Source organism: Tinamus guttatus, unplaced genomic scaffold, assembly GCF_059628265.1.
Source record: "Tinamus guttatus ecotype Peru unplaced genomic scaffold, ASM5962826v1 Tinamus_guttatus_pri_ptg000376l, whole genome shotgun sequence".
Classification (NCBI taxonomy): domain Eukaryota; kingdom Metazoa; phylum Chordata; class Aves; order Tinamiformes; family Tinamidae; genus Tinamus; species Tinamus guttatus.
Genome location: NW_028288910.1, coordinates 367393 through 382158, shown reverse-complemented (window position 1 = coordinate 382158; position 14766 = coordinate 367393).

Genomic DNA, 14766 nt, shown 5'->3' with positions numbered 1-14766 from the left:
TCAAAGGAGAATATTCAAGTACATACTTTATGGCTCAATAACAGGTATCCCAGGGAAAGCACAAAATACAGCTCCCAATTTTAGGTAAGAGCAGTTCATAGCAAAACCACGATACCCAAAAATGTTCCCGGAACCCAGAAGTTCTCTCCTGGGACTCTCAATAAGACTGAGCACTAAAAAGGTCACTACTATTTTGCAATCCATGCACAATTTATTCCTGCAGCAGGAAAAATATAGGCCTCACAAACATCCTTAGTTAATCGGAAGCCATATAATCATGACAAAATTAACCTGATTCCAAGGAGATGTAGAAAGTTCAGATTAGCATTCAGATTGGGGTGTCACAGATGTAATTACTGTAATCCACAGCTGCTTCAACTGCAGAAAGTAACGAAGGGCCCAGTGGGGTCTGGGGCCCGTGGCGTGGCAGAAGCAAGTTCTTCTGCAGAAGAACTTCTCCCTGAGTGGAGCACAGCTCTCCCTCGACACGTCTGGACGTGGATTTACGGCTGCAGGCAGCTCCAAACGACCACATCCCCAAAAGGAAGGGGAAAAACAAAAGCAGTAAGTGCTGCTGATGCATGGCCTCAAATTCCACGTTGCGTTTCTTCCCTAAGACAGCACTTGTCACTCACTCTTTAAATAGCCTTGTTTAAATGTCCTTGCGTGAGAAGCAAGGAAGTCAAGAAAATGTGTAATGGAAAAATTACATGTTCTGTTCTCCTTCCCACTCCTCTCACCGTTAATCATATAGAAATGTATGGCATTACATGGGGCATACAGGAGAACACATGGCCCTTGTTAGACCAGGACATGGATCAGAAGAGGTAAAAATAAATGTAAAATTATTATTTTCCATCATAGGGGGAGGGGTAAGACTGGCACATTTCTTTCAAGAAATAATTTTAATGGATCCAAATTAGCTAAAACAGATTCCGGGTGATATAGTGACGCAGAGCTACAAAGAGGCCTTCCAAATCTGGACATCTAAAGACAGAACTAACGCCAGTAAGGCAGGGTGGAGCATCACGAGCATCTTGTCCGACAGGCTGAACCACAGGCACCTGCTGCTTCCCTGTGTCACTGTTTGCACGAGTCATTCAGAAAAATACCCAGTTCTGAGTTGGATGCAGAGTCTCTCCCCTCGCCCTCCCACGCGGAGCATCCTTACCGCTAGGATAGATTCACCTGCGCGGAAAAGCGCTTGCGTTGCTGCCAGTCTAAACCCACTGCTATATCTGATTTTCAGCCACTGAATCGAGGAAAACGGCCGTTCACCTCCATTTCTCACATGAACACCTGCAAACAGACTGAATCCCGGTGCTCCCTTCCTGCTGACAAACTGAGGAGCTGCAGGCACTCCCTGAAATCCCGCTCCCGTCTCCTGCCCTTCGGAGCGCTCTCACGGACAAGCGCCGCTCCGAGAGCAGCCTCCACCTCGGCAGCATGCGCGGGCCTCCCCGCACCGCGGGATCGCGGTTCCCATCCGCTCTGCCCCCAAATCCTCCTCCAGGACCTGCCGGGATCAGGGGCTGGGACTGACGGTCCCCAGATGTCCCTGCGACCCCATGGCGACGCTCCCGGAGGGGCCAAGGGCATCAGTGCTGCATCCGCAATATCCATCCTGGCTGGACCTTCTTGCACACGCAGCAACAAAAATACCCCAATGCTTAGCAAATATATTAAGAATAATGAGGGTAAAAGGAGTTATTACCCTCATAAACAGAAACGCATTAGCACTTAAATTGCATATGCACAGACACAAATTCTGCATCTTAATTATGCCAGGAAGCCAATTATTATTCACGTCCCTTTTAGGAAAAGAATTAAGATTAGTAGGTAAATTAAACTGAAAATTACCCACACACAAAGCAGTAATTTTGCAATGCTTCTGTTAGTTTTAACAAATAAAGAACATAATTTAAAGGTGACGATTTCAGAAATTCTGAAGAACACACAGACATGGATTATTTCTGGCAGGAGAGAAGGCAAACAATAATTATGACTTTGATGTGGCCATGCTTAAAAGACACCAATATTTGGTGTATGAGACTTGTACCTGCAGTTACCAAAAGGCATGATCTAGCTAATGGAGCAAAAGAGAAAAGTGTGGAATGAATCACCTAAAAAACCAGGAATGTCAGGACTTAACCCAATTTTACTGATAATTGGTTGTGCTCAACTAGTGACATAAACTGAACATTAAATCAGCTAGTGATAAAAAAGGTTTAATAATGCACAAAAGTACTTGCCTATTACCAGTTAACAGTGCAGGAAAATCTGGGTACCAGATTTATGGCCACAGGCAGCTACTGCAACATAAAAGCATATCAAGCTCTATCAGCAGAGATCACATTTGCTGCTGAAAATCCACCAGAAAATTTTCATCCACCTAGGAAGAAATGAAACATTTTCTTATACTACTATAATCAAATCTAAGCAATGGGGGAGCAATTTTTTTATATCGGCATAAAAGACATAACCAAGAGAAACAGAGAAATACTGAAGATAATGGTTGAAATATCATACAACAACTCGCTTTATCGCAGCGCCCAATTGCTCATTTTGCAAGCTAGGCACCGAGCATATTTTATATTGAAGAATACTGCGTTTTGTATTTTATCAAGCTCATCAAGTTCAATACGGAAACTGAAAAAGCTCAGTTTTGCAAAACGAATGTTACTCTGCACAACCCCTGAGAAAATGATGCTTTAAACTTTGTAACTGCAATCTTGCGTCAATACAGAGCCCGAAATGGAAGCCTCCATCAGCAATTAAAGTGCCTTTAAGTGACTCCAGAGGATTTTTAGAGATATTTCTGTGCAGATCCTTCTGCAAATACCAGTGGGATATAAGAGGTATGGGAAGAATCAGCTTTACCAGAAGCCTTTCATTCTGCTACTTTAGTTTAGGGAAAAACGTATTTATAGCTTATTAGATACAACTAAATAGCAGGAAGCATCTTGATATATCCATTATGAAGACTTTGCTTTCACTTGCTTATAATTTTAGCAAAATTCCACCAGCTGGTCAGGAATCCACATTCTATTTTAGATTCTTACCAGGAAAAGTTTCAGTCAAAGCAACCGAATCCATATGGAGGGCAGAGCTAAGGAGCAGCACGTTGTTTTTCTCCCTGAAAACTCAGGTTTGGCCCTTGCTTCCTCCAAAAGCTTCAGCTCCATGAGGGCCGGGTCACTCCTGACGGGACCCGGGGCACCGTGCGGATGAGAGCGGCTGTTCCCCAGGATCTGGGGTCTCTGTGCACCTCCCGATGTTCCTTGCCGCAGCGTTGCCTCCAGCATTCCTCACTTTTCCTCATGGAAAGAGTGGTTAAATTATCACACTACCGTGTTGTACATTATTCCAGGACAATTCCAAGACTCCACAAAGCTTAGCAAGCGGTCGGATGTTCAAATAACAGCATAGTATCCTAGGAAAGCTTCTGCACTACCCGGCACATTTAACACTGGAACTATTTTTAGCTTTCATTTAAGCTCCCCATTTCTCTCATTAGTCCTTATAAAATTTCCATGTGAAGAAATCACATTAATAATTAGCCCCGTGCTACATCCAACACAATAATGAGAAAGAGGTAAGAATCGAGTGAAAGCAGCTCGTCATGGAAGGAGAAAAGCAGCATTTGAAGCTGCAGTGCCCGAGGAGGAGGGTGAGCTCGGCATGTGCTGCTAAAGAATAGGTGACAAAGCTCCAATTCGTTCCACCCGTGTTTCCCGGGTCCCCTGCGGTCCCCGCACAAGCGCCGAGGCCGCAGACAGCCCGTTAACACGGGGAGCGAGGCCATGTCGCCTTCTAGGCAATTCACCACGGCCCGGCGACATCTCCCCGCAGCAGCGCGCATGGAAACGACGTCTGCAGAGATAAGGACGCTGAGGAGGAGATAAGGACTCCAGGAGCTCTGCCTAAATGCAGTCATGGGGCTTCTCCTAGGTTTTCTCCAGCTGGAAAGGGCCACGGTGCTGACCTGTGTGGCAAATAAGGAGTAAGGAGCTGGCTGGGAAAGCGCCGTGCTCCCCATTTCTGTAAAACCCCTGTTCCAGAAGGAGGGAACAAGGGGGTTCTTCGCCTGGGGCTTTGTGCTCATGTTCGAGTAAAGCCTTTCTAGCAGCTGAAGCTAAGACACCACTGTGATAAATCACCAAAGGCTACAAGGGATTTTGCATTGCTGGCACGAACTTACCTTGGATTTTTAAATATCTGTAAAATACACAGATGTAGAAATTTGATCACAGTTCCTCTTCTCAAAAAGAGGAGAAATGAGAAGTTTGGCTAGTTCAGTAACCGAGGAGAGCAAGAATGGCCTGAGCAGCACCTCAAATCACCCATCTCACCCTGCTCAAAAACTGTCTTTGACTTGGGATGCTTCACTTCTGTCCCTTGTTGGTTTGTTTTGTCCCTCAAGCTGAAGCCCTTATCGACCACCACCAAAGATGCCTCACACAGAAAAACTAAGGCAACTTCATCAGTGAGAAGCACAGACTGTCCGGAGTGCCCAGAGCTGATGACAGAGAGTAATTAAAGAGAGCACTTAAATGGCAGAGGCTCAGGGATGGCCACTTCAGTCAACAGCAAAGCAGCCAATTTGGATCCCTAAATAGAAACCTGACGTTTCCGACGAGCATTCCCCTTCCTGCGCTGTTTCACCCCACGAACACGGAGAGCGGCACTCTTGGGAAGGAGGCAGCAATCCCACCTCACCCTAGGAGGAAACATGGGGACCTGAGTGTTAGTTTTTCCTCCCTCCAAAAGAGGATTTAGCCAAGGACTATAAGAAAAGCAGAGTCCTGGTTCTTCCCATCAGTGCACAGAGGCAGAGGCTGAGCAACGAAATTGTGCAGCAAAATACCTTATTCCTTGGTTGAATGACGCCTCCTGCTTCAGCGAGAAAAACCCCAAACAGACACTGGCAAAAAAAAAAAAATCATTTAACACGAGCACAACAAATTTAATGTTGCTATGAATGCTTTTACCTAAGGGGGAAAAATCAACTTCATTCTATTCTGATGCACTGAAATGAATAAAAACAAGCCCTGCTAGGAATCAAGCACTGCTGCAGATACACTGAATCTTTCCTGGCTCTAACAACAAATGCACACTCTGAATCTCCTAATAATAACACTAAATCGGTGGTTTAGTCATCACTTTTAGTGATTTTTTTTTAATCCTTATATATCATCAGGCTGTCTGCCTAAACTGAGGGCTTTCAGCAGCATCGAACTTAAAAATTACAGCTGTGACCAGGTTTACTTCATACTGAAACTGAGCCAGCAAACTTATAAAGTGAGACTGATTAAATGTTCAAACAGCTTTTTTTTTTTTTATGTTACTGCTTCACTTTGCAATTTCTCACTATTTTAAGAGCAGCCAGAGCACGGATTAAATGTCCGTGATATCACACCCAAAAACTTCAAAGACGCAAAGGGAAGTTATTCTGCTTTTGCATTAGAAGCTCCTCGAAAAAGCTCCTGGTCTGACGAGATAAGAGCCCGGCTTTGATTTTAAGCCTTTTGTGTTCTCACTGTGTTTGTATATTAAAGTGAACAGCCTGAAGTTTCCAGATTTCATGGCAAGCCTCGAGATGACAAAAAGCACATACCTTTTGTGAGAAGTACGTAGTAAAGCAACGTACACAACAGAGCTCAGTATTTTGGAGAGCTCCCAAAAGTATTCAACCTTTAACATCCAGGAGTTTAAAGAGAAATTTAAGTAAACCTGAGCCAACATTTGTACAGAATAACAGGGCTTGCAATTCAGAGAAACCCACTGGTTTGGATACATTTAATCCTGCCCTGGGGCACGAGGCCGGACTAGGTCAGCGCTCCGAGGCTCTTCCAGGCCTCGTTTCAATGACCTGAAACTCCTGCACAAAGTGTGTTACTTACAGCCTGCGAGCAGCCTCTGGGAGCAGTTGTGCGCTCTTTACTCCGGGAAACACCCGCAATCTTTTGGATCATCTCTCTTCGTTATTCTAGGACACTGCGGATCTCGTGAGGAGAAGAATATTGCACAGATTCCTATCAAGAGCAACAGCGAAGTATAACAAGGTCGTTCCCTATGAACCAGATTAACAAGGCTAACAGGTAGCTTATCTCACAGCCCTCTCTCTCAAAAACTCATTGAAATACCTTTCTCTTGTGAATCAATTACTCATATTTCTCCGATTTGGCTGACAACCTTTAGAAGCTGCAGGGTGGGGAGATCAAGATTATTTTCTCAGCGCAAGGCCTGCTGGCAAATCTCTCCTTTGCTGTCACTCAGGTTTTGATTTATTTTCTGCATTCATAAGAAAAACCAACACTGTCCAAACTCGTAGGCACTTGATCTTCTTGCCAAACCTTTTGGTTACATGCTATGTCCTTAACATTACCCTATTTTATTTTTACCTTCCAAGCCCTAAAACCGATGGAGATCCGAGGAGCTTCCTAAAATTAATGGGGATACAAGGAGCTTAGATAAAGTCTCCTAATGGGGAGTTGGACCTGCTACTTGTTACCACACACTATCTTGACCGCTGTACCCTGTTCCAATTTCACCTCTCCTGCAGGGACATTCTCTTTCTTTATACAGCTCTAAGTTCTTGTAAAATTAGCAACTTTTTCCTGCTGAATATTTGTATTAAATTACGTGTCCCTTGCACTTGGAGCGCACATTTCACCTTGTGCTGGATCTGGTATAGCTTAGGGTAGAAGAAACATACAGGTTGAGTAGCAGACTTGCTGGAAAGCATCACCAAGCAAATACATTCCCAGGCAAACTGAAAGCCCACAGGTGCTATGGAAGGAAGGAGCATGTGAAAAGAGAACAGGCAGGACGGCCTCTCAGCCACGGCTGGGCTCTCTGCTGACACCACTCTGGACACCTCCACCCACATCATCACAGCAACTTCACCATTACTGGTAACGTTTCCTTCTTGAAACCCTGCCTGCTTTCATGTCAGTCTCTTGTTTTCTCATTGCTGCTCATTACTCCATCGGCATCCTGCTCACAGAATTATTCTCATCCCACCGTTATGTTCCCTGAGAGGTTCATGAGGGTTGCCCAAGGTCAGGATTGTGGCTGAACTCACCTGCAAACACAAAAGCTGCTATAATCTTTATGCTGAAGCCTTACCAATCTACCTTGACTCTTTAGAGCTATTTGAACCAAAATTCAAGTCAGAGAGTTTAACATTTACCTGTGAATATTCACACAGTAGCTTGAAGTAACATGGCCAAAGCACAGCTCTTCATCTCTCCCCAAAAGGTCCTCCTCTTATTCCAGAGCCTGGGAGCACCTCATATTCTTTTCCAATTGGAAACACACCTGAGGTGCTAGTTCTGGCTTTGCTTGATGCAAGGTGCGGAAAAGGCAGTTTTGTAGTGCAGGATAGCAAAGGCCAAAGGCCTCATTTTGAGAGGTTCGTATTAAAGGGAGGCACTGTGGTGAAACCAGAGGAAGAGAAGAGATAGGAAAGTACTTGGGGTGTCTCAACAGATTAGGATAAAAAAAGTTAAAAAAAAATCAGAAGAGAATATTGCTGGAGTCAAGGCTTTATGCCCCAGAAAAGGGACTACTACTCAGGGAGCGACACTGAGACCAAGACACAAACAGAGAATGAGAAAAGAAAATCAGCAAGTGTCCCAGGTTGGGAAGAAATGGTGCCAATGCACAGCAACAAAAAAATAGGATGGATCAGGATTTGGGAATGTTGTGGGTGTGACGGAAACTAACCTAAACAGAGAAAAATAAAACAGCAACAGGAAACGGCAGGAAAAAACCTGGCAGAAACAGAGTATGAAAGACCAAGAAGCCATTTCCGGAGCCAAGATACTGCTCTAGTGCTGCAGTTGAAGAATAAATGAGATTACCAAGAATTTATAGGGAGAAAAAGGGCAGACGAGCACCTACACCCTCTGAAATCTTGTTACAGAAAAGATCGAAACGATACAGCTTTAAAGGCAGTTTTGACGGGAACGTTAGGAGAAGGCAGCGGTGCTCTGTGCTGCTGGCACCTCGGCACGGCCGCGCCGCGCTCCCCAGCATTCCCATAGGGAAAGGCCTGGCAGCAAGATGGGAATCATGGAGCACAGCATCAGTTGCACGAGTTGTGCACATTCTGTGGCACCGTCTTCCCAAAGGGGAAGAAAATCACAGGTGAGAGGCTGAAGCTGCTATGAGCATCACTCACTTGGAGGAGCTTTTCTGCAGGCAAATCCCCAGCTCCCGGTGTTATTCAGTGCTCCGACTACACGGACCTGGGGTCTACTGATTCCCTGTTTTCCGAGAGCAGCTTATTTGGCCGGGATGATGCTGATAGGAGCATGAAGTCGGGCTGCCATCAACAGGAAACTTGGCGGTTACAGGTGGCTCTGGCAGCTCCACGGCAGCAGCCGCCTCGTGGGGCTCGGGCCAGCGCAGTAGCTCAAACGCGGATCAGTTTGCTTTCCCCGGCCTTTTGATTGAATCTTGGCTATTTTTAATCCATCCCATTACAGAAAGGAGAAAATCTCCTACAAAACAAACACTGCAAATGACACTGACCTTAAAGAGCTTGGGGTATTAGTATATAAAACGTAAATTACTCTCCAAAGAAAATGATTGAATGTAAAACCAAAATTATTTTCAAAAGAATGATTGAATGTGAGCGCAGTTTAATGTGGGGCACTGAAAGGAAGGCACGTGCTGCTTCTGTCTCCAAACCTGCTGCTTTAAGAAAACATTTTGCTTCTTTTTCATCTCTACAACACGTCCGAACAAAGTCAGTCAGTAAAAGGCCCAAGACAATTTAATCAGAGCTACTTTCAGGCTTATCTCACATTCTGATATCCGTAAATGCCCTTTTTTTAAATATGTAGATACAGTAGCTGCAAAGAGCACATTTCAGATAAATCATATTTGCGAGAGCTGTTACTGTAGGAAATCATGAAAAAAATGGTTGACATTGCCTGACACTTAAAAACACACTTTAACAAACTTTAAAAAAAAAAGGGGGGGGGGGGGCGGGTTGTAATAAGCTGAATTGCTTGGACAGAATTTCTGGCTCTTCATTATTTACCCTTACGCGTTTTCACTGCTGGGTTCTGTTAGTCTTTCTTGGTACAACGGATCCTAGGTTTAAGCTAGTGTCAAGCAAGGAAGCTGTTAACATATTTCTAAGGTTAGGCAGTCAAGAAATACTCTTATTTGCACTTAGAAAAAAAAACCGAGTCAGAAATCTTTCATTCAAATAATGTCTTTCATTGGCTTAACATCATGTACTTTTTATAATGAATTCAATTACATGAAAAAATCTGTTCTCTATTCTTCACGTACCAAATATTGCCAAAATACCATGCAGATTGTTTCTTTCTAAAAGATCTAAGACTTGCTTCAACTTTGAAAGAGACAAAATAATTTCCATGCAACTCTATCAGCATGATGAAATATTCATTCAGAAAATGACTCGAGGAAGAAATATGACAGGCAATTCAGGGCAAATTGTTTCTTTAATATTTGGCTCTCCAACAACTCTATGACTGTTTTCCTCTTCATTAAAGGTGTCTCGCATAAAAACATATGTCAGTTTTGGCATTTTTAATTTTTAATAAAATACCGAATGTTAGTACCATAACAAAGGGGAAGCAAAAGCTCTCCTTAATTGTTTCCATAGCCTGGTTGAACCCACACATATTTTGTGAGCGTGAACCTCTTGCGGTGGCTGCTTTGCAATACTGACCCCTTCCTCTACAACAACCAAACAATCTCAAGACCAAGGGCATTTTCCTGAGGAACGGGCAGGCAGCCAGAACAATTCAGAGACTTCCAACACGTAGGCTCTCCAAGAGCCGTGGTAGCTGTGCATCTCCAAAAGAAAACTCCACTCCGGATCCCTTGTCTCTGGAGTATCTAAAAAACATTTTGCGTTGATCTTGCTGCCTTTCTGAGGGGAATAAGAACTTCAAAACAATCATCCTGTGTTGAAAAGAGAGTATTTTGGCCAGCCTTAGGTCCATGCTGCATTATTATTTGTTGCCATAGAGCAAAGCTGGCTTTGCACCTTCTGCTGGTTTGTCTCATTTATTCCTGGGAATTAAAGGGGTCAATGAGGTCCGATATCGGGAGATATTTCGGGACAGTCACGTAAGCGTGGCTAAAGACGGTGACCATTTGCACAAAAGGCTCCTGATAACAGATTCAGCAGGTATAATCAGGGAAAATCTTGTAATGGCAGGAACACTGATCAGGACCAAATAGGCTAGGCAGAATAAAACATCTGACACGCACCTAAACCCCTGAATATGGAGGAAACAACCCACTGGCAAATAGACAGACAAACAGAAATATGCTTTTTGTGTCATCTACATACAGCTTCTACATAAGGAGCTTGAAGAATCACACTCCCGTCGGGATCTTATCTCCGGTAACAAAAGCCAAGTTTTTTATAATTGTATCTCCTAGATGTAGGAATTGGCTTAACTATCATTTACATATGCAAATACAACCCACTGTGTTTAACTTGAACCTGAAATGTTGTATAAATAGATTAAAATATCTCAGGTTTAGAGATTCTCTGTAAACAGGAAGGCAAGCAGGAAAGCATTCTCAATGCCACCAGCTACCCGGGGCTTTGTCTGCAGGTTTATTTTAGATGAGGGAGGGTTTATTTTTACAAGGTTCCCCTTTGATGTATCCCTTCTAGAATTACCTTAAAAGACATTTTTGGGAAACCGTTCTCATCCCAGAAGCGAACAGGATGTTTGTCCATTTTCTATTTGAAAATGGAATTAGTGCATCCTGGAACAAGTAACAGTAACTGATGGTCAAAACACGCTTTTCATGGGGGCTGCCAGCAGAGAAGCTGGAATAACATTCAGCTGATGACCAGGGATAAAGGTTTCCTCATCTAAACCCCGCTCTGTGACAAATCCTCCCCGACTCTCCAAAATCACTGGCTCTGCAGAGCCACTGCCAGCCCCTGGGGAAGTGGTTTGCACCAAGTATATTGAATAAAACGTAATGGCAATATTAGACTGGGAAATAATTAATGCTAAATGACTGCACATACGAGAACTTCTCAAGGTGCAGATAGCTTGTGACAAGAAGGGGCACGCGCGGACAGGAATGGGATCCCTGTGGCATTGCTGGTAACTCCTCTCAACGGGTGAAACGTCAGCTCCAAGAAGGGCTATCTCCCCAGGCCCAGAGCTGCTCTTTCAATGGAGCAGCAAAAGCGCTTCCTTGCCCTGTTATTCCCAGGCGGATTCCCCACACGCTTGATTTAAGGGTGAGTCTGGAGCAGAGGGGACAGCGGCCGGGAGCGGTGGCGCCGGGCTCGCGGTGCCCCGGGGCTCACGGTGACTCCGGGATCGCGGCCGCATCCCGGGAAGCGAGCCTGGCCGAGCGGAGGAGCGGCGCCGGGACGGCAGCCGTGCCACGAGCCAGCAACCCAGCCCAGCCCATCCAGGCCAGAGCCGCAGCGCAGGTGGGACGGAGGGGCTGCATCCTCTGCAGCATCACAGGATGTGCAAGTACTGAATTCTAAACCAGCAGAACTAAAGGAAATTAATCCCAGGTGCTGCCTATTAGTGTCATAAACTTCCTCCCTCCCCTTTACCCTTCTCTACACAGATGGGCCTTAAACACTGATTTAAGATATTTTCAGATGAACGGCACCTAGGGATGCCAATCAAGGTAACAAGCAAGTTTTGGGGGTTATTTTGCCTTTTAAATCTACCTTCTCAATTATTCCTCTCTGGAAGTATTTAGAAGTGCTTTACATTTACAGTTACAAATGTTTCATTCTGCATTAGTAAGTTTTTCATTATTTTTTATTACTATGGAACTACTGCAAGTTCTGCATTAGGAAATTCTATATTATCGCTATTTCTCCTTATATTATATCAATTCTGTGGGAATTAAGTAGCATTCTTTTCAGCCTCATTTCTCTTGTCACTGAAGCCAAATATCCAATGATGGAGAGTTCTGATAATAAAATTTTTGGGGTCGTGATTTGCCAGGTTTAGGAAGTGTCTTCCCATGTGCCTATCTAGCCGCCAGCAAATGTGGAACTTTAAACCTTTCATCATCATTGCTAGCATTAGTGTTATTCAAAGAAGCCTCTATTAGCTAGATTGAAATACTGTATTGATCTCGAGCTCTAAGATGCTAATTTATTGACTCTGCGCAGAACATGGAGTTTTGCTGTGTTTTAATCAACTGTAGTGCTTCTTATTTACATAATATGTTACACACTGACAGGGCCTCATATAAACCACGAGATGAGACCGACAGGAATGAAAAACAGGTCGCAGTATAAGCCAAGAGGCTCCACAAGTTGGTGTTGATATTTCCCATCCATCCCAACCTCAAGAGGGAATTGGAAGGAAACGTGGAGGAAGAAACCTAAAAAGTAACAGAGAAACCCTCAGTTGTACAACTGGACTGGTGCAAATCTGGTCTTGCCCAAGCTGGACCCTGCGAGACTGGTGGAAAGAGCAGGATTTGCCAGGGAGATCTGACATGGACACGAGGTTTGGTTATTCCTAAGAAACAGAAAAACAGTGAAATAAAGAACCAGAGACGTGAGGATTTAGGCAGGGAGGTATTTGTAAAGAGATCAGGAGTTCCCCACTACAAACACCTTTTTTCTTGTATTATTGCTGTGTAAAAGCCACTGGCTCTGCAGCCAAGAGGAGAGCACAGACACAATAAACTGCAATTGGGAGGATTCAATTAGGAGAAAGGCTCCTCACAGAGAAGTCGACTCCTACGCTCTGCTGTGAAACGCTTCGCTGAGCTCAAAAGCCTAAAAATGTAACTTCTGTAGTAGCGGCGAAGTGAAAAGAAATCACCAAACTGGGGGCAGCTCCAGGAACGGCCAGGACAGGTCACTGCTCACAACAAATCCCACGGGCAGGAGCTGCAGAGGATGCTCCTCGTTTACTGCAGGCTCCTTGCGCTGGTGGAAGGGTTGTCCTTCCTCCAGGTAAGGGACACGGGAGGAGAAGGAACCCGGCTTTTCATTCCAGTTAGCGGCTTAAATTACATCCTTGTTACTTTAACCCATTTTAGCTAATTCAGGTTAATTGAAAGAAATGGGTTTCCAAGTAGCACCGCTTGGAGAATTCACCTACTCTGAGGCACTTTTGAAATGTCCATCTGTGCTGGGGGAGAATTATTAACAAACCCACCATTATTAATCATTAATAATGATTAGTAAATTATTAAGAATGGAAATGATTAAAAATTGCTACTAGTGCAGGAATAAAAAAAGGATAAAGAAATTTCTATTTAAAAATAAATGAACGCCTAAATTGCTATTCCCCTCATGAGCAGCTTTCCACGACTTATTGAAATTCATCTGGTGTCTCCATGGTAGATGTAGCGTTGGAAAAATAATTATAGAAGATGACAAATGAAGTAAATTCCTCCCAAAGTGCAGCTATAAAACAAAAAAGTACTGTCCATTTCATGTCTAATGTGTCAAGGTATTTTTAAGACTAGGAGGTTAAAGGTAAATCCAATAAATATAATGCAGTATTAGAAGTCATGCAACATGATTCTTAAGCACACCACAACCCACAGTGTCGGTGGAGAAAAGTGATTTATGGTGTGGAAGGGACAATCCTGCTCAAAGCCTTTCTAGAAAAAGACTGCCTAAGTTAAAATTTAATGACCTGACTGCATAAAAGGGATTTGGAATTTATTAAAGCCCAGATTTGCTGAAATGCAATAGCTGTTTCATTCTGAACTCCTGGACTTCGCGTTTTGAGTTGGAAATTAAGATCCTGCAAAAGTTTGGACAAGGGGAGGCCGCTCACAGCCACCAAGTTACAGCTCTGGCTAAAGGAAGCACCGGCTCTGATCACGTTTTAACATCTCATACAGGTCCCCTGGCTAATCACAGACATGATGCCACTGGAGCACATGAAAAACAATTACTCCTTCTTCTGCTTTCAGGAGCCCTACAAATTGGAGGTATTTATTACCTCTTCTCCACTTCATTAAATATGGATTATTATAAAAGCGAAACAACATCAGTGTAAATATTGCTTGCCTCTGATACAGAACTTGTTTTATGAGCCGGAGGGCATAAATTTAAACCACTAAAATTGTGGAAATTAATATACAAACCGCTCAGCAAAAGATATTACTACAGGCACAGGTTAGCATTACTTAATGTTTACTTTACAGGGTACCTAAAGGCTGAACCACGGTCAAACAGAACTACATCCTGCCGTGCAAAGGGGAGCATCTCTGCTCACAAGTTCTCCTTTAACTGAATAATACAATCTAGCACAGCTTTTATTTCAAAAGAAATACACTGGATTCCTAACCCATAAGTTACCTGCATCTCTGCCCCATTCATATCCACCCCGCTGGGGAGAAACACCCGCTCTACCAAGATGCACCAGCAACAACTTGCATCCTGCTGCTCCCAAGTCAAAGAGTTCAGTTCACACTGCTCAACATGAAATCTTCCTAATGCTTGAAAGTATAAACAGCATATTTAAAAGTTAATAAACTACAGAGATATAGATCAAAAGTCAAGCTGTGACTACTCTTGTAAAATGCTCCACGGGCAAAGAAAAGATGCTGCAGCATAGCTGTTATTTCAGCTGCTGCTAAAGCAGTTAGGAAAAGTTTGTTTCCACTTTAGAGCTGCTTTGCACTCAAGAAACCCCAGCAGCCTCACAGCCTGAGCATCACCCTTGGATGGCTACGATGAAACCCATTTATGAGACTCTATTCTTTTCTTGGATGCATACTGGCCTGTTAAAGCTCATT